Raw genomic sequence first — 19,837 nt, 5'->3', positions numbered from 1 at the left:
AATAATTAAGGCATGAAAAAAATGAAGACTTGAACTGAATCACCCATCTGCACGAGACATCTGCTCACTACTACATTTTTGTAAGGGGAACGGGTGGAGGTCTGTTCATCTCCCATCTTGCAGACAACAGAGTGACAGTGATAAAGTCTATGGTCTGCTTTTGACTCCCTTCCCTCCACAAGGATTCGCAAGTCCCAAAAGCTCTTTCACAGAAAAGATAGCTGTTTCCACAGAAAAATCATTTTAAAGTTATGCCACACTCACCTCCAGTGAGGGAAACTCCTTTACAGCATGAACATTACTACCACAGTCTCTTATCAATGGTCATCCTGTACTCACACGTTCCATAAGATACTTCTGTTTAATTGCCCATACATACTTCGTACAAATGCAGAGGCAAGTTCAAGCTAAATAAAAATAAATCAAAACTCAATGTAAGTAAGGATGAGCAAAGGATAAATAGTACTTTCACTTCGTTCTAGTTTCCATACAGATAAAACACCATAATAAAGAGAGACAACTGTTCTAGCTAATGATGAACAACCATTTTGTTTTAAGATCAAAATACTGAGAACAATATAGTTCCCACTCTTTCTAGCCAATCACTGTGGAGCACCATTCCAGCTAAAAGTTAAGACACATTCAGTAACTGTGCAGAGCTGGCAATTCCTTGGGTTTGAGCATCTGTGGTGAAATATTTTCCCACAAGACAAAAAGCACTAGATCTAAAAGTCTCTGGTATTTAGCCTACATGAAATTAAAAGTACGTGAGCCTAATGCTCATTTCACTAACATCTGGCAAAATTACATTACAGATGGTATAAATCAGGACCATTTGAAAAACCTCCACATTTACATTCACTTTTGGGCTGTGTATGAGAAGCTCATTGTAAATGAACCTCAGGCTTTAACAACAAAAATAACTCACTGACATCCACCTATGCATCATCAATGCTACATGAATTCAGAGACCACGCACAACTCTGTTAGAAGTTTCGAGGGGGTAAAAAAACCCAACGAAAATACCCCAAATGTAAAACAGATTTAAAATACTGTCTTTTTTTCCTGGCTAAAAATAAAGAGAATACTGAATGCAGAGTGTATGGTTTTCTTGTGTCTCTTCTTCTTAAAAATATGCAGTCAAGGATAAAATAGTTTGGAACCATGTATTATAACCAAAATGATGGAACACCAAATAATTACATTAAAAAACCCCCAACATCCTTCCTCCCTACCCCCCAAAAAAAACCCCCAACAAAACAAAACAGAGGAGACAGGATAACAATAAACACTATTGAAAACCATTCCTACTTAAAATGAGCTAGCTCTACGCTGCTTTCTCAATAACAGCTACTTAGGAATTCCTATACTATCTTCCCACCTGGTAAATGCTATCTTCTTTAGGAATACATCTAGGGTAATGATCTGCTGGAAAAAGCCAGTGAAGTGACTGTCACTCTCCTTCATACTCAATCTTTCCCATTTGGTGGCTAAAAATTCCTGATCAAGTGTTCATATAATAGTGAAATAGAATTTAGAAATTTTACATGTATATATTCATGCACAAAAATATTATTCAAGAAAAAAAATCCACATTTCCACTACCAGGAAACTTTAAAGAAAACTCTTAAAAATGTAATAAAAAAGCTGTTATATAAAACTGTGTTAATTAACAGGAGGAAGGAGGCAACACAAGTTCTTCACTTTCTGGAGTCTATTCCGAGAGGTGCCAGAAAAATAATGGTGTCTCACGACCACATATGGAAAATCTCCCCATATCAAATATATTAAGTCTGTCTATATCAAATATACTAAGGTGATAGATAATTTTTTGCTCATCGGATATTCAAACTCATACAGCACAGCAATTAAGTAACATTATTCCAGGTTTCTGAATATCATCATTAGCACTTGTGGTGGAGGTTTTTTAATCAGAAGCCAGCCAATTACTCTCTTGATGATTTTACAGGTTAGACTATAACTTAGCTTGCAACTGCTTAGCTGAAATCATCGTAACAGTCCACCAAACAAGTCTTATGTGGAACATGACTGCAGCACAAGCTTTGTGCAAGCCCTCTCCAAGGAGATGAACCTCACCCTTTAAGAACTACAGTAAAAACTTGATTTTTGTCAGCGACGTAAACAGGAAAGACCTTAAAATTCACAAAGAAAATATCAAAAAGTGTTGTCCAAGTGTGATTATTTCAAGCAGCTACAATACTTCACCCCTAAGTATTTTTTTCAAACACAAGGAACTAAAAATAATCTAAACTTCAGTAGAAGCACAGATCAGCTCTTCAAATCTATTAACATCTCCCAGGTGAAACAGCTGTGCACTAATCTAATAAAGCTGAGTTATAAGGTGGATTGGAGACAGATGTTATAGCTGGGCATTTCACTGGTGAAGTGGGACTAGTTTACCACCTGAAATACCCAACTATCGTTATCCTGATCATCAAGTCCAACCATAATGACCTCTGCCTGAGTCACAAAAAATTTTAGAACATTTCTGGCCATCTGAGGAATACTGGTGACCTTAAATTAGTCACAGATGCTGAGAAAAGAAAGCATTTGTATAATCTTTGTTGGACTGCCTAGAATGTCTTTGTGTGACTCACAGAGACTGTGTATCTCTAATAATTTGTGAGATTGATGAAATTCCACCATGTTACTTTGCAAAGGTAGGACACCTGCTTTAACTTCCACCAAAAGGCCACCACCTGAACCCCCCACCTGCTGGCTGCCCCTGAATGGGGTTATTTATATGATTTTCAGCTAGTGGCATTTAGGACAGGTACTGAGGTGACTGTACAATTGCTGAGACAGACACAGAAAACAAAGTGGAAAATTAAATAGTGTCTACTTCCAAAGAGGGCAATGCAAGAGAGGGAGCAGACAATTAAACAGGCAATGAAGGAAGGACAGAACAGCCATTTGGCACCCACACCTCTCAGGACAGAAAGGTACAAAAAGGAGAAATGAGATTAACAATAGCAAGAACTAAAAATCACAATATTTACATGCGTGTAAAACATTCAACTTAGCCTATTAAAATAAATAAGACAACAGACACCTATCAAGAATTACTTTGTGTGTGTATATATATATATATATATATATAAACTCCATGGAGGCTCTGATTCAGGCTTGAGACACACTGGCCCACCTAATTTGCAAATTGTACGATACAAACTTCTGACAATGTGAATACCAGATAAAGAAATGCCATAGTCTAAGAAATGCCGAATAGCAGATATGGAAAATGCCATCCTTGCTTCAGCTGGCCTGCAATTCTGCACAGACTGTGTTGAGAGCAAACCCCTGTAAGAAGTTTTATCTGCATTTGTTATTTCTTCATGAAACAAAAGCTATACCATGATGCAGGTGGCCAAGTGATCAATAATTTTACTTGTTTGACCTCCCAGAGAATGCAAGGGAGTTATAAATAGGGGGTTCAATCAGTTACTCAGACAGAAGGACTGCGGCAGGCAAAGTGAAAAATCCCAGAAAGCACAAATCTGTGCTATTCTTTTTTACTGCTGTGGCATCAAGAAGTCTCTACTAGAATTGACCCTCATGTTGTTGGCACTGCACAGTTTATGGACAAGTACAGTCTTTGGACTTTTTAGCCTTGAAGACAACGTAAAAGCAGGCCAGGGAAGCTCTGCAGGGAGGGTTAGCTCTACAGAACTCTAAAATGACTATATTCGCTCAACACACTTGAGAGGGCTGAACTATAGGTTAGGAATGCAATCCCTGGGCACCCCAAGGGGATATAAGGGTCACCATGAGACTATCAGTTTATTGGTGCTAAGGGTGATAGGTAACACGCATCTAACTAAGGACAATACTTGACCTTGTCTAAAGGAAATATTAACAAATATATTGATTACCTGTGATGCAGAAAGCGATTTTCAAGGAACTGAGCTAAAGCTGACTTGCTTCTCAGAGACCAAAGAGCAACAATATTCAACCTTTAACAACCCAGCCAGTACATGAACCACAGACTAGAGATGGAAGTTGTCTGATCTGTATCCAAGAGCCTGAGCCAGCTAGCTTATAAGGACTGCACCACTGGAAAGTAATTTTTATAGTCTAGTTTATCCTTTGCTTCACTCAAAAAATGAGAGGAAAAAAGCAATAAGAAGTACACACACTTCTGTTCTTTTTTTTCCCCAGTAAAATCCTTAAGAAAGTTTCACCAGGCAAAATGAGCAGATGTTTTCTATCCCAAGTCACTGGCTTGTTGATGAGTATCTGGAATATTTAATGTTTAAAAAACATTGTTAGGATCATTATCAGTGGCACAGAGTCTAACTGGAGGCCTGTCACTAGTGGTGTCCTCCAGGGTTCAATACTGGTCCCAAAATTGTTTAACTTACTCATCAGTGACTTGGATGAAGAGACAGAGTGCCACCTCTGCAAGTTTACTGGGAGGAGTGGCCAATACCCCAGAGTGCTGTGCAGCCCTTCAGAAGGGCCTCGGCATGTTGGAGAGACGGACAGAGAAGAACTGTCTGAAGTTCAACAAAGGCCAGTGCAGGGTCCTGCACCTGGGCAAGAATAATCCCCTGCACCAGTACAGGCTGGGGACTGACCTGTTGGAAAGCAGCTCTGCGGAGAAGGACCTGGGGGTCCTGGTGGACCCACAAGCCGACAGTGTGTCCTTGTTGCCAAGAGGGCCAATGGTATCCTGGGGTGCATTAGGAAGAGCATTACCAGCAGGTCTTTGACTGCCACAGTCCAATGAAGTTCAAATTCAAAAGCAGAACACACTTACCAAGCATCCATAGCATTATTTCAAACTGGGTTGAAGAAAATACTTCCCTTCATTCTATGCACAATCTGGTTTCTATATGATACTTTACAGATTCCTAAAGTTTTATCCTTCTTAAAAGCGTTTAAAAAGCATGTAAAGTAATCCAAGTTTTGAGATATTATATTAGAGACAAATAATAAAATAAAAAATGTATACTGGCATAGTGGAGTCATGCAAAGGGTCAGCAAGTACTGGAATGACATGAAAAACCAAGGAAGGTAAGATATTATTAGATGTTACTGTAAGTAATAGGATGATATTCAGGAAACTATATTTCAGGTTAAATATCAAGTAAAGCTTTCAGAAATGAAAAAAATAGTTTAACAGTCTTCTAAAAGAAAAGGTGGAATGAAGCCAACCTTTGGAAACACTTCATACAAATTTTCACATAGTATAAGAAGGTATATTGCAGGGACTTAATTTTTTTGGTGTTAACTGAATACACATTGTTATTGCATTTCAGTGGTTCTGTTATTAAAACATTATTTTCTTATTCACTATCTGAGATTTAAGAAAAATTATTGTATTTTATTAATAAACACAATAAATTATTTTAATTTTCTAATGTTTTTATAGAACAGTATCACTTTAAAGCTCAGTTGAGTGAAGAAGTATTGTACATATACGGAATCAAGGCATATTATTTCGGGATAAGTATGTGCTAAGAAGAAAGTCCTATTCTATATAGAACAGTCCTATTCTACATAGGAGGCTGAAGGGGAATGATCTGTATCGTTATGTAGCTACAATTAAATCATATTGTTGTGTCTGTCTATAGGCTGGGAGTATAGGTGATGGCTGTCTAGATGGTCTACCAGCCATTTTAATGTCTGCAAGCAATCAGTCATTCCAGTAAGTTTTGCTCTGTGTGTGCTCTTGTTACTCTTCGAAATGTTAGTTTGCTAGCATTTCCAGAGTACCACATTTCCTAAGGAACAACAGAGTGAAACAGTTCAGGAAACATTAACTTTTTCAGAAACCTTTAGTAATTAAGCAGTGACATCACCAGTATGATGATCAAACAGCTCCATTTGGAAATTGTTCATATTAAGCAGCTAGTGGTCTTGGGAGGGAAGCTAATTGTATGGGTGGTTCCGAGTGCATATATCATAACAGAGAAATCAGAGGGTCTCCCTCTCTCTGAAAAAAAGGGAGATGGAGCGTTAGGGCCACAGAGCAAAAGCATGGAATCAAAAATGGGACCCTAGATCCAACAGAGAGTGATTTTCACAAAAGTCCCCTATGCAGTAGCAAAGCATTCTGTGTTGGACTCAAGGATACTACAAGAACCATCTACAAGTACCATAATGTTTAAATGCAGGAGTGAAGGAGTCTCAGTAAGTTGACTCGTGAGCAAGCTCAGTTATCAAAGGGCTAAGCATCCTTAAACAGTGGAGTAAAGGGATCCCACAACTGCAGCTCTCGATCATTAGCTTATTCCATCACCCATTGTCCCAGAGCTTCAGCTGGAAGGTGGATATGCAGCTTATGGCAACCAATGCCTCCTCCTGCTCCGCCATCCCAGCCCATGAGCCAGAAGTATTTCAGCAAACCTCCATGTCAGCACCAACCACATCCTTGCAGTTAATACCAGATATGGTAATTCCTTCGAAGTATGTTTCTGTAGAAAATACCAAGAAAAATGACAAAAATGTGCCTGGACATCCATGATGCCCACAGCCGCCTACTGCTTTGTATGATCCATGGCAGGGGCATCCTGTCTAGCCTGCAACAGCATTCCCAACCCTCCTGACAATGCATGCATCACCAAAACTCAAACTCAGTATCAGAAGAATGATTTTGCTCCTAACATGCCGTTTGCCAAAGCTGACACCTTTGTCAAGGTGAATGAGCACAAGTCAGGGAGCCCTGGGCAGTGTGTCCCAGCAGAGAGTGAGGGAGTGCAGAAGAGGTAGCTACTGAGCAACCCCAGTGACCAGCTTCACATGATCTTGAAATATTAGATTTATCAGTACTAAAAATAAAACCATGTGATGCAGACTCATGCACTGGAGAGTCTGTTGTTATGCAGTGAAACCACGACAGCTGAGATACTGTAACCATGAGTCAGTCACCTAGAGTTAGTAGTTTTATTTGCATTTATGATCCAGTTAGTTCACACTATTTATCAGAAATCATGCTAACCTTCTTAATGTTTTTTAAATTCTGTTATTATTACTGTATAGGCATGTGCACATACATATTACGCACTGATTCCCCCAAGCTCTCAAGTAGGGTGGTTTTTTTCCATACCATTTTACTTACTCCAATCAGCAGATTTGCATTATGCTTGCCATTTGAAGGCCAAATATCAGCATTTTTCATTAACATTTTGTAATTACCTTACCTTCTAGCAATTAAGCAGAGATTAGGTTTCTTTTTTTGCATATATAGCTTTCCCTTCTCAAGAGGATTTGATTTCCAAGGTCTTTTCAAATATCCTTCTCATGTCTTTAAAATCTGTATACAACATCATTAATTATTGTTTGGAATTTTTTGAATTATCCTAAAATATCGTGTCACCTATAACGAGGCACAACTCAGAGAATAGCTATACCAGCACTGAGATGAATGTAAGACTGTAAGTACAATTCCTGAGGAGGTTACTATTAGGTAAAGTGGCATGACTACAAACTGACTGACTGATGTCTGGCAAGTATCTGAGTCACATTCAAACACACACAAATATAATTTAATACAACCAAAAATAATGAACCACTCATTACCATGTACTCACATACATATCCATGAAACCATGTGTGCTGGAGCTGCTCTAAGGAGATGTGCTTTTGTAGGTAAACAAAAATTTTCTTAGTTTAGGTTTGCCTATCTAGTTTGACAGTTTAACTGAAGACTTCAAGTAAAGACAGTGGTTGCTTACATCATGCCTTCCAGTCACTGCAAATGAAATGAACTCCAGAACACAAGTGAAGAAAGATCTCTTGCTTTAAAGGCATTTTAAGTGATGAAAATCTTTTACTCATACACATAATGCAAGTGACCCAAAAAAGGCAACTCAACATCTTCTACCAAAATTTACAATGAGATCGGTTCCTGATCTCATTACATTTCTGGAATTCTGTACCTGCACCCTTCTGTTTAGCCACAGATCTTGGTGATTTCAAGTCATGTTGGGAACAACCCTTACCTGGGATACTCTCTTCAGCCAGTGCCTGAAAACAGACCGTGCCACTCTGAATTCAGGCACCACCCACAAAGAGGTGCTCTTCAGCATGTTACTGAGAATCAGAACTAACTTCACAGCTTGTATACAAATGTTATACGGATTATATCACTAACCTAACACTTTAGGTTAAGAAGAACGACAAAACAGAAAGTTTTGTGACTATCTGTAGTCACTAGAGATAGTCTTAAAAACTCAAGTTTAATATTGCCTTCAAAATTGGTCAACATGGATTATGGCAGCTGTAAATATTTCTGATATCCATTAAAGTAACCTTTTAAAACCTTGCTAAATTCCTCAGCACAACACTTTACTGCTGTTACAATTTCCAGAACTTAATCACAGATCTGAACAAGAATTTCCTTTTATAAGTTTTGGAATTTGCAACCTTCTGATTCCTTTGAATATTCATTTACTTTAATGCTTTACGACAAGGCAAACAGAAACTACCTCAATCTACCTTCTCCATTACCATTTGCTGGTTTACACAGTTTTAGCATGCCTCTACTCTGACTCATCTTTCTAAGGTAAGCAGTCACAATTTTCTTCAGTTACTCTCCACAACTGAGATTTCCCCAATTCTTTTAAAGCTTCATCTTATGTTCCCAGAACTTCCACTAACTCTTGAATGTTATTTTGAGGTGATACGAGGGTGTTCTTGATACATCGGCTTTTACTTCTGGTAACATTCTCCATGCTCTTCTTTATTACTTTTCCTATTCTTAATGGTATGTTTTCAAAATTACTGGGATTTTTTCTATTACCTCTGTATTTTTCAAGTCAGCTGCATACCGAAGAAGAGCTTGCTATTCTCAGGTCCAGGTCTTCCTATGTGGAGGTCTCCATGGACAGGTGTAGGACTTGACAGCCTCACAGCTCTCCATGCTCAGGGATCAGACACCATTTAGACAGTTCGCAATTCTGCCTTTCAGCAGGGCTAATGGGGCAGGCAGAATCGCACAACAGTGCTGCTTCATGCCTCTAAGAACAGAACAGTCCCCACCATTTTAAAGTGGGAATTTATCAGTATACTACTGTAAGAAGGTCTAACTGGCTAATGTGCCTTTTGCTTCTGTGTTCAATACGGGTCTTGAGTCATGCCAGCAAACTAACTCTTATCCTAGTCATACCATGTTTCTAAATAAGCATTTGTGTAGGACAATAAAATTTTCTAATAGCTTTTATCAGTTGAATCAAATGATTTTCCATATCCCAAAACCGCTTCCTCCCCTTCAGTTTGGCATAATTTTCTTCTGTGCAATCTCGATGCCTGCAACCTATGAATTGTAACCTGTCAGTAACTATTATTTCAGCTAATTTGCCAACTACCAGTATAGGTTTACTGGGCTTTAATTCTCCAGGTGCTTTCTAGAGCATTCTGACATGTTTAGTTCCACATTCTTATAATTTCTAATAAAACTCTAGATACATTTTGTCCAACAGCTCAGTCACCTCATACTTGAACTCTCTCAGTAAAACTGGATACAAATCTGCAGTGAGGATTAGTACTAATAAATAATTTAACATCTTTGCAATATTCTGCTTTCTCGAATTGTTCCCTTTGTGCATGGCAATCCACCCAGCAGGCCCGTAAGTTCTCTCACCTACTTCAAGCTTCTCATTCATTTAAACCATTCTCTGTTATTTGTTCCTTTTTTTCCTTCAGCTGTGTGCTCCACTGCCAGCATTTCAGTCTTTTGGGGTCCATTTTTATTTGCCGTAGGATTACCTTACGGGTTTACTTTCCTTTGAGAGTCCTAGAGCTGAGCACCTTGTGAAGACAGTGGTTCTCTTCTCTTCATGCAAGGCGCACACAAAAAACACCCAATTCTTGTATTCCAGCTGCAGTATCTCAGGGCAGAGGTACTGCCCAGGATCTGCTGTGGATGAAAGAACAGAATCCCTCTCTCCCTTCCCTGCTTCTCCCACTTACAGGACTACAGGGGAAAATGTTCTTGGTGTGTAAGCTTGTGTAAGAAATCAATTTTACCATAACTTTCTGCCTGCTTGTTAGATCTCAAAACACAACAGAAGGTTACAAAGTAATTTCATTTACAGTTTAACACAGAAAAAATTCAAGTATTTTAATGTGGTCATCAGGAGTAGAATCATGAACATAAACAGTTCAACAGACAAAAAGATGAAAAAGTTTAATATTTTAAGGTTAAATTTGTAAATCTTGGGTCTGAGACATGACTTTTGAATACTTGTGTAAACAAACGCTATAGGGATTTACTAAGAATTTTAAGACGATTAATGAGATGATCTCCTATAGACCATATCTCTTATCCTACAGACCTGGTCTCTTATCTTTTCTTATGAGATAAGGAGAGTTAATAGCTCCACAACAGATTCAGACTGAATCACTGTGTCTTACTCTTTGCCCTACTCATCACATTTATATAGTGTCTATATGTATGGTACTCCAAACATAAGATAGTATCTCCTCACAGCCTCTAGCAGCCACAAAAGAAAAACGAGTATGTTAAAAGTACAACATGTACTAAAAAAAAAAATTTAAAAAAAAATAATAATAAAAAAAAATGGCCCATTGTTTGATCCTTTTACTCTTCTCAGGCATAACATGCCTTTATGTTCTTTGTTACCTAGGCTGAACTGTAACCAGGCTCAAAATAAATAACATTTGACTTGCTTTAAAAACACAGGGTATTGCCTTCCCTTAAAAGTAACCTGAGCTGACAGATGCAGTATGCAATACTCCTGTTTTCTAAACAACAACGCTGTGACTCTTCAAGTACTTCTTACCATAGCACTAAACAGAATGAACATGGTACAGCTGTAGGCAAAACAAGAAATGTGTGAAATGGTATGACTTGATGCATTGCTTGCAACAAAAAGTTGATGCTGTTGAATAGTGCCCGTGCAGTGTTTAGGATCTACACAAACCCTCCCAGGTTGGTTGAGAGAGCTCTTCCAAGCGTCATTCTTTGTGGGAGACTGAGGAAGAGCTGCTGCATAAATTTTCTTCAGTGGGCAAGGCTCCCAGCTCAGCTGCTTGTTCCCACTCCTGGTTCCCATCTTACTGTTCCTTCATTTGTGTCAAAGCAATTGTGTGAGTGGCCACAAAATACTTCAGATCACAGAAACAATCTCTCACAACTATTAAGTTGTTGCTGAACTACGGTGCAGGAAAATAAACTTTTTGAATAAGTTGTGACACCACAAGGCTGTCCATGAAACTGCATTCATGCCCCTTTGGTACCACGGCAGTGACAGAAGCAGGCTGGCTGTACAGTAGAGCATATTCATCTGATGGCACTGGCCTCTGCTGCCCAATACAGCTCAACTTCTATACTGAGTTCCACCTTGTTGAATCCCAGAGCCAAAGAAAGGCTACAGTCCTACAGAGCTCCAAAACCTCAGCGCTTTCTGGAGGAGCTTTCAGCAGGCCTTGCTCCCAGCCAAGATGAAGCCTGATGATAATGTATGGTCCATGGCAGCACCAAGCACTGGAGAACAAAACCGGACATTTCGGTTTGTTTTTACAGCCCGGTAACCTTGACAATACCTAAACATAGAGGTCACCTCTGGCCATTAAAGGCTATTCAAAACAACAGGAAGACATTTATGAGTTAAAAGAGGATGATCTGCTCTTCTCATCATGAGGCTGATGCACGCTTCAAGACTCTCTGCTTTGCTTCCTAACTATAATTTGAGAAAATATTCAGATCATGAGTGAGACTGGCGAATTTTGGGGGATTTTAACACTTCTATTTTGGGTGCAAAATTATTGGCATCTTGCCCCAAACTGGCATCACAGCCCAAAACAGAATTCATGATTGAAAGGTTTATTTTTCTTTCTTCCACAGTACTCCGTCTCCCACACTTGCTATAAATAATGCACAACTCTCATGTGAAGTGAATTAAAAAAGGTTGAAGGCCAGAAATACATACTGCACAAGTGGGTCCTAAAAAAACCTTTCTTTTTGGGCAGCTATGTGTTCCAGGCTAACTTACTTACCCACTCACCATGTACCCAAATCTAGAGGATATGATAATTCATCCACAGTAAAGAGATTTTCTTCCAAATTGGTTTTTGTGAGCTAAATCCATGCTGTTCTAAGACTCAAGCTGTGCATACTCTCACTATTCAACAAAGCTCTGATTTGAGACTCATCTTGGTTTATACAGCCCCACCATTTGATGTCTACATAATACTTTTGACCATTTCTGGTGACTCTCAGAGTCCAAAACCTGACTCTCTGGATGTGGGATATAAGTAATTCTCATTTTTACCACTATCCAGCAAAATGAGAACTGAGCTCTAGAAATAAGGGTAAAATTAACAACAGCCACTTTTTCTAAAGAGCTGCTACTTAATGTACAGTCACTATGGGGACAGTAATGCTATTCTTAAGAACGGAAAGGAAGATTAAAAGGCTCTCATAGACCACAGACTAAGATTACTTTCTTAACCTTTTTGATTTTTTCGTCCTTTTGCTAAAACAAATCCAATGCAGTTAAATCATCTTTTCTAATTATATTCTCTATTCCTGAAGCATATACTAACTAGATTTTGGTGTCCACTTTACATCACTACTACATGATATTATCCACAGCTAACAGTACTGTATTTTGTTCACTAGTCAAGGTATCTCATGACTAATAATGGCAGATATTGGAGGTACTTATTCTAGGACAGAAGTTCTCAACTTGGGAGTCATAATTGCATTCAGGAATTACAGCCACACTCTTTTCTGAAAGTAGATGAGAGGAGGTTATCCAAAGAAAATGTTTTTGTAATGAGAGGTCAGTGTACAAAGAAGACTGTTCTACAGTACTGTACTGAACAATTTGGAGTGGCTTAGGGACTACTTTCAACCTGCAGTGCATCGAGGTAAATACTATCACAACAGATAAGTATGATAAGAGCAAGCACATCAACTTGCCAGGGAATTTTTAAAGACTCCTCAGCATAACTGCAGGCACCTTGTAAGAAATGGGTTCAGCCACAGAGCCAGGCTTGTAAGGAAGAACTGTGTCATACAGCACAAACACAACAGATCTCTCAAGGTAATGCTATGCTATATGGAAATGCAATATAAAATGTAGATTTACTTAATATATTTCCAATATAATGTTTTATGAAAGTTTCTTTTAACTGAAAAAAAAAAATCAGCATCTGTACCTCTTCACTCAAATTTGAGACAAAAGAATGTCAAAATACTTTTATCCAAGTCTTGGCATGTGTTACCTTACGAGGACAGGTTATAGATGAGGAGCTAGGACAGAAACAACTAAAGAAAGAGGTTGAAAGGAATATTGCAGTTGAGAAAGATATCAGCCTCTAAAGTTCACAAGCATTTCATTCTTCAAAACCAGCTGAATTGGGCTTGTTCCTGAAAAGAACATTTAAGCACTTAAATCTGCTCTCGTACCAACTTCCCAGCAGGGTTTGGAGGCTTGGTTGAGGACTAAGCTTGCGAAAGCTTCTGGGACCAAAGCAGTAGCACAGATTCTGGGCTGCAGAGCCAGTCTACAGCCTGCTGGGCTCACTCTCAAGAAGATAGAATCAAAGAATCTTAGAATGATTTGGAGATTGAAAGGAACCTTGAAGGCCATCTAGTTTCATCCCCCCTGCCACGGGCATGGACACATTCCACTAGATCAGGCTGCTCAAAGCTCCATACCACCTGGCCTTGAACACTTCTAGGACTGGGGCATCCACAATTTCTCTGGGCAATCTGTTCCAGTGCCTCACCACCCCCATAGTAAAGAATTTCTTGCTATTATCTAATCTAAACTACCCTCTTTCAATTTAAAGCCATTCCCTCTTGTCCTATCACTATACACCCCTGTAAAAAGTCATTAAACCTCAAGAACAAAAAGAACAATAAAAAATAGCAGGACAGAAGGAAAGATTCTAATCTAATAGGAGAAGTGGTGTTACTGCAAGAGCTTAAAAGAATTAACTCTGCACTTTTCTCAGCCTTTTAAGCCTGACTATTTTCACAGACTCCTGTGGATTAGGCAATGCACTGATTGATACTTCATAAACCAGCAGTAAATAAGACATTTTCTTGATGTCTATGTCACATATGATAGCATCTTCTCCTCTAACAACAGGGCATACCAAAAGCTTTCTAACCTGAGTGTGTTCCTCAATTGCAATTTCAACAAAATGACATGGGTCAGAGATATGCATAACAATTGCACTAAATATAACACATAAACAACTAAAATGCAGTTGCTTCTCAATGCTAGATATCTATGACATTGACACAGATTCTCATTTGAATTCAAATCCAAATTCATACATACAGATATATACCGTAAATCAGCATCTGAATCATCTACAGTACAGCACTGAGGTGCCTTCTCTGCTCAAAGAGAACAAGTCATAAGAAGAGCACAAATAAACATGAAATAAAAAAGCTACCTCATTCAAAGGAAGGGCAGCTGCATAAAGTTCTTCAAACATTCATGTAACAATGTATGACAATAAAATGCTATTCTGCAGTTTCTTCCTTCCTAGTCCTGTCTCTCACCTTTCCACGTTCCTGTGGCGCTGCCTGATCCCACAGCCCACAAGATCACAGCACAAGCAGCACTATCACAACCGCCACAAAACGAGTACTCAGTGCCAGGGTCCACACTGCTCACAATTACTTAACAGAGCCAGATTCTTCAAAATGATTTCACATAAACTGAGTGTCATTATGGAGGCCTGTATGTCTTTGAAATTACTCCCTATGAAGGTTGAGCCAGTCCAGCCTGCAGACACAAATGCATCCAGTTTTGGCCGAGCAGTGAGTCTGGATAATAAGACAGAAAGTTGTCCCTGCTACACTATACCTATACCTATTATTCCCAGCAGTTTCTTTCTTCTCAATTTCTGTCCTACCACAGTCACACAATGGTCCAAAGAGAAAAAGGAAACAGTAACCAGCTAGATAGAAAGAAATTATCATTAATAACACAAGCAGCATTTCTCAGCTCCTCTGTGAACTGTGGCGTTCATGAGCTCAATGGCCTCTACAGAGGGTGGTGAGAAATCATTATTCCCAAATTACTGATGGGGAAAATAAAGCATACAGAGGTGAATTAACTAGTCTAAGATCATACGGTCTGTGAGTGGCAAACTTGGGATTAAACCTAATCTGGAGTCCCAAGCCACTGGCATCTCTAACAGGGTGGCAGGTTCCTAACTTAACTATACAGCAAGAATAAGGAGGATCTGACACTGCTGAAGACTAACAGAGGGCAAATGCTGACCTTTCAATAGCACAAAGTGGATAAAGTGGTCATAATTCTGCTGATACTTTCAGGTTCTTCTATGTCTCATTGGGTCAAAAGAACCACCTAAATTCTTCCAACACAATGTTAGCAGCCTGCTAACATTCCCCTAGTGCCCCACATCTACACAGTGTTGAGAGATTTTACTGGTGGGCTTCACAGATATTTGCTGACAACAGTGACTCATGAATGTTGCTTATCACAGCAACACCAGGCCATGGTGTTTAAAACTGTTTTCTTCTTTCTCGTGCCATGCTTAAATTTCCTTAGCCCCTTTATATCCAAACCGTCCTTGGGTCCCATCCTATTTCTTCTACACCACCAGAACCTTGTCAAGTCTCATTCTAGTCTCCCTTCCTCTGCTTCCTCATATCTTGTGAAGAACCATCCCTTCATCATTTCCTCTATTTCCCCCTTAACTTTCCCACTCCCAGTCTCCTCAGTGGGCTTTCCATTTCAAAACCCTCTTCAGCTACACCTTCCCTCACCTTCCAGTATCCTTTTCCAGACAAATTCACTTGTCTTTCCCCACCACAGCTCTTGAACTTTGCTCTCCCTTCCCACCCATTCCTGCCTTCACAATGTAAAATCACTTTTATCTCACCAGTGCTGTCTGCTTTCCCTATTCCCACCCTCAGCTTGTTTGTCTCAACGCAGAAGCAACAGAAGAAGAAACAGTCTGATCTCACCCCTGGCGCATCAGATACCATCACACTGAGCCATCCATCTGTGGGATGGATGCACGTGCAGTTTGACCAGCACAAGGAAAGATTTAACTGCTAAAATTTAAATTCCTTCTCTCAGATTTCATGGAGTTACAGATTGGTCTGAAAGCAGACCCGGGGAATACGGAGACAAAAATCCCTATTCCTCCATACAGAGATAACAGAAGCATTCAAAGGAAAAAAAGTATCATCTTCAAGCTAGATAAACAACTAATAAAAATTTCAGCCGAAGTGGTTCCAGCTGACAAAACTGTAGGCACTGGAAAACACAGCCTCCCAACAAGAGATGTCAAGCCAACTCAGTAACAGGCAAGCCTTTTAGGTTTACCTTGCTGCTTTACCCAGGATGCTAAGATAAAATTCCCCTCCCAGTAAAATATATGCTGTTAACTCAACCTGTACTTATTCCAAGGAGCAGTAGAGGACATGAATGCTGCACCCGCTCCTCTCTGTGATTCACACACTATACCTTACAACATCAGGTATGCTTTGCTCCTGAAATACATCCTCTGCACAGAAAATTCACAATATGGATTTTTCAAGCTAAATGCAACTGTACCAAAGCAGATCTCTCTGTATTATATTCAGTGAAGTTTCCATAGCAGTATGGGTATCTGGTTTATAGACTATTACTGTACAACTGTTTGTCTTTAGATAGATTAATTTTAAAACTGCCTAATGATAAATCTTTCTGAAATTAAAATTACTTAGCTTTGCTTTCCAGACAGTGTAACAACCACACCTTGAGAAGAAGAGGCAAAGACCCTTATTTGCTGGCAAAAGCTTGGTGGAGAGAAAGAAACACTTTTGAAAAATCAGTATAATGATCCCAATGCAGTTTAAGTATTCGATGCAGTCACATCACCTATTGTATTCTTTCTCTAGGCTGTATTCCTGACAAGAACCAAGAAATCAGAGACTTTGAATCCTGCTCACATTCTTCCCCAGCAGTTTCTCTCTAGTAAGTAGTCAAAGTAAAACCACCATATACCAAAATAATTCAAGAAAATTTTGTTCCTGAGAACTCAGTAACTATGTACATGACAAAAACCACCTTGTAAGCAGTCCTACTCCTGTCATATTCCTGCTGTAAATCAGCTAAAAATAAACAAGAAGGAAAAAAAGTATTGCTTGGACTTGTACATATGTATGTATGTATGCTTCCAATTCAATATAACTTTTTTCCATTATGAATAATCCATTTAACTAATCAACATCTGAATTACTCTAAGGAACATTTCATTCAATGTAAAATTAAATATAAAAAGAGAGCAAAAAGTAATTAAAGGAGGACATTATTAAGCTGTTGATTTACTCATTGCTTTTTGATAGCATAACTATTAAGTAAGTTCCAGCATTTTCTGGTTGGAGATCAAAAATTAAAGCTATGCCAAAAAATATCAAGAGTTCTCAATTTACCAGTTCAGTGCAAATGAATTACTTTCAAAGACAGTATTACAGAAGGGTCTTTCTGGTGTTAAATTATAGGCTATGTTTTGCTCTTAGAAACTCTCAGAATGAAAAAGTACATAAAAAAAAGAAGACACACTGATGAAGTTAGTAGAGGGGCTTGGGATTTACACCATGCAAATAAAAACAATGCTGGATTCTTCCTTTCCAAAACTAAGCAAACAACCATATGTGTGCTTTTTTTGCTGAACTATTGAGGCATTGGTAGTCATTCGTTCAACAATATGCCTAAAAAAATAAACAGACAAATCCAGCAATTACTCAAGTGAGGGGCTGTTCTTTCAGGTACCAAAAATACACTGAGTAATACCGCCTTGACTAATAAGACAGTGCACCAGGGTTACTACTGGACAGCCCACAAACAAGTTCAAAGAGGAGAAACCTTGCTGACCTGCAGAAGTCCTGCTTGACCACCAGCATTACTGTTAGAAACACAGAATACCTCCTAAGGGAACAGCAAGAACAGCAGCTGCTTTCCTTCATCAACACCCACTCTCTCCACATTGATTTTGAGCCAAAGAGCAAAGACATATTCGGCAAAGGTGCATAATTACAAGGCATGCTTCTATTTTCTTTCAAGCTAGCACCAAATGACAAGACAAAGACAAGGAGCATATCAAAACACAACCACATAACATAGTCATCCAAACGTCTAAGAAACACCAGGAGATGGGATGTCTCTAAAATGTGCTAAATGTTTAGCAATACATAGGTGCAAAAATAAACCTGGTATTGTAAGTTTAGCATTTCAGTCAGAATGGTTATGACAAACACTATTCTACTCTATTTTAAAATTTATTTTAAAATCTCACCATCTTAAAGACCTGTCCACGCTGCAGTTTAACTGAATGATCCCATCAAAGGTTAATCTTACCCCTGAAGGATTAGAGCTATGCATGACACTTCACTTTTCCATTGTGTGTTTATAGCTCAGGGTGACAATACACTTTTCAGGCTTTTTTTTTCTTCCAATTATTGTGATGGTTCCTTGCAAAGAGGGAATTATAATTAGCTCTACTTAAGTTAAGACAATGGCAAATCAAAAGATTAAAAACAGCAATATGAGAATTACTCCCTTCAAAGCGTAAAGGGTAAACCTACTGAATTCGATCATGTAGCTATGCAAAGACACCAGTTTCTTCATGCAATGACTCCTATGAGACCCCTGGAAACCAGCTTTGGAGTTTTAACAGTCTTCAGTCCGTCAGTTAAAACGTGGTATCCTTAATTACAAAAGCTTACTATATAAAAGTGCATCACCCGCTGCTCTGACTGTTAATACAGTCAAAAGTGACTCATCATTATATCAGAAAAGCTCCAACATCACAGACTGGGAAACTAAGCCTACAATGGGATCACAGCTTTTAATTGCCATCACATGAGAAGCAACAGGCTCAGATCTATGACTTTCAGGAAAATGAGCAAGGAAAAAGGGCAAACAGTTTAAAAGAAGAAGAAGGCAAAAAAGGACAATCATACCAATCCCTTTTCACCATGAAGTTGTCTATAGAGAGTCACATCTAGATTAATTCAAGAGTCAGCAATGCATACTTCAGTCTTGGTTTATGCATCTGTATGAAGCTGCTGAACTGACTGCTCGCAAGGTCCAGAGCATGAAAAGGCACTAACCAGAGACTTTTGTGTTTCCTTAGCAGGTGAGAACCACAGTTTTCCTCTACATTAAATTAGCAGTTTAGTAACAGTTTAATCAAGTAGAGAAAATCACCTACCAAAAAGGCAGCCTACTGCCTTACAGGAAATCTAGCCAAAGGGATCCTAGTATTTCCAAAAAGTGACACTATAACAGTGTTTCACTGCTACAATCTAAGACCAGAGACTTCCTTGTGAAATGACTCCTCAGCCATCGGGACATCGACTTCCAGCAACTTGTGAGCTACTCCATACAGGCTAGGAGGAATACCCTGATTACCCAGATAATTGTGAGGTTTTCTTTCTTTAACATTACTCACATTTTTGGTGTCTAAGGTATATATTATACATTGTATTGTAAAATAAGAATTTTATAAATAAAAACACATTTGCTTTTACCTTAACCTGACTTTATGAGAATTTCAAAGCAATTTAAAGGAACACATGTGAAGGGAGGTAGTAGACAATATCTCAACACATTTTCCAGGGAATTACAGGAAGGTGGTTCATAGAATAAGCCACTGTAAACTCCTCACATGCAACCATGATTAGGAAAGTACCATGGCATTCAAAATACTTGGGAAAACACCTTCATTTCCAAAGGGTGTAACAGGCAACACATCCTTTTATTAAAAATAACAGCATATAAATTCAGAGGAAGAGTGAGTCATTCCTCAGTCCATTACTAGCAGACCAAGCAGATTACTCTCGAGTTACAACAGAGTTCTTCTT

At 38.8% G+C, this 19,837-nt stretch overlaps 1 protein-coding gene across 7 annotated transcripts in view; it reads right to left on the bottom strand.

Moving 5' to 3' along the window:
- TULP4 (TUB like protein 4) overlaps window positions 1-19,837 on the bottom strand; it is a 157,763-nt gene that overhangs the window by 65,264 nt on the left and 72,662 nt on the right. Inside the window, exon 1 of one of the 7 annotated variants that reach the window (XM_032682491.1) lies at window positions 265-304. The exons of the other annotated variants lie outside the window; for them this stretch is intronic. The gene's annotated coding sequence lies outside the window, so the exon portion shown is untranslated. Of the gene's footprint in view, window positions 1-264; window positions 305-19,837 lie in introns of those variants that run through there. 7 annotated transcript variants of the gene reach the window in all.

Source organism: Chiroxiphia lanceolata, chromosome 3, assembly GCF_009829145.1.
Source record: "Chiroxiphia lanceolata isolate bChiLan1 chromosome 3, bChiLan1.pri, whole genome shotgun sequence".
In the NCBI taxonomy this organism is placed as follows: Eukaryota; Metazoa; Chordata; class Aves; order Passeriformes; family Pipridae; genus Chiroxiphia; species Chiroxiphia lanceolata.
This window is presented reverse-complemented; position numbering and strand designations above follow the sequence as displayed.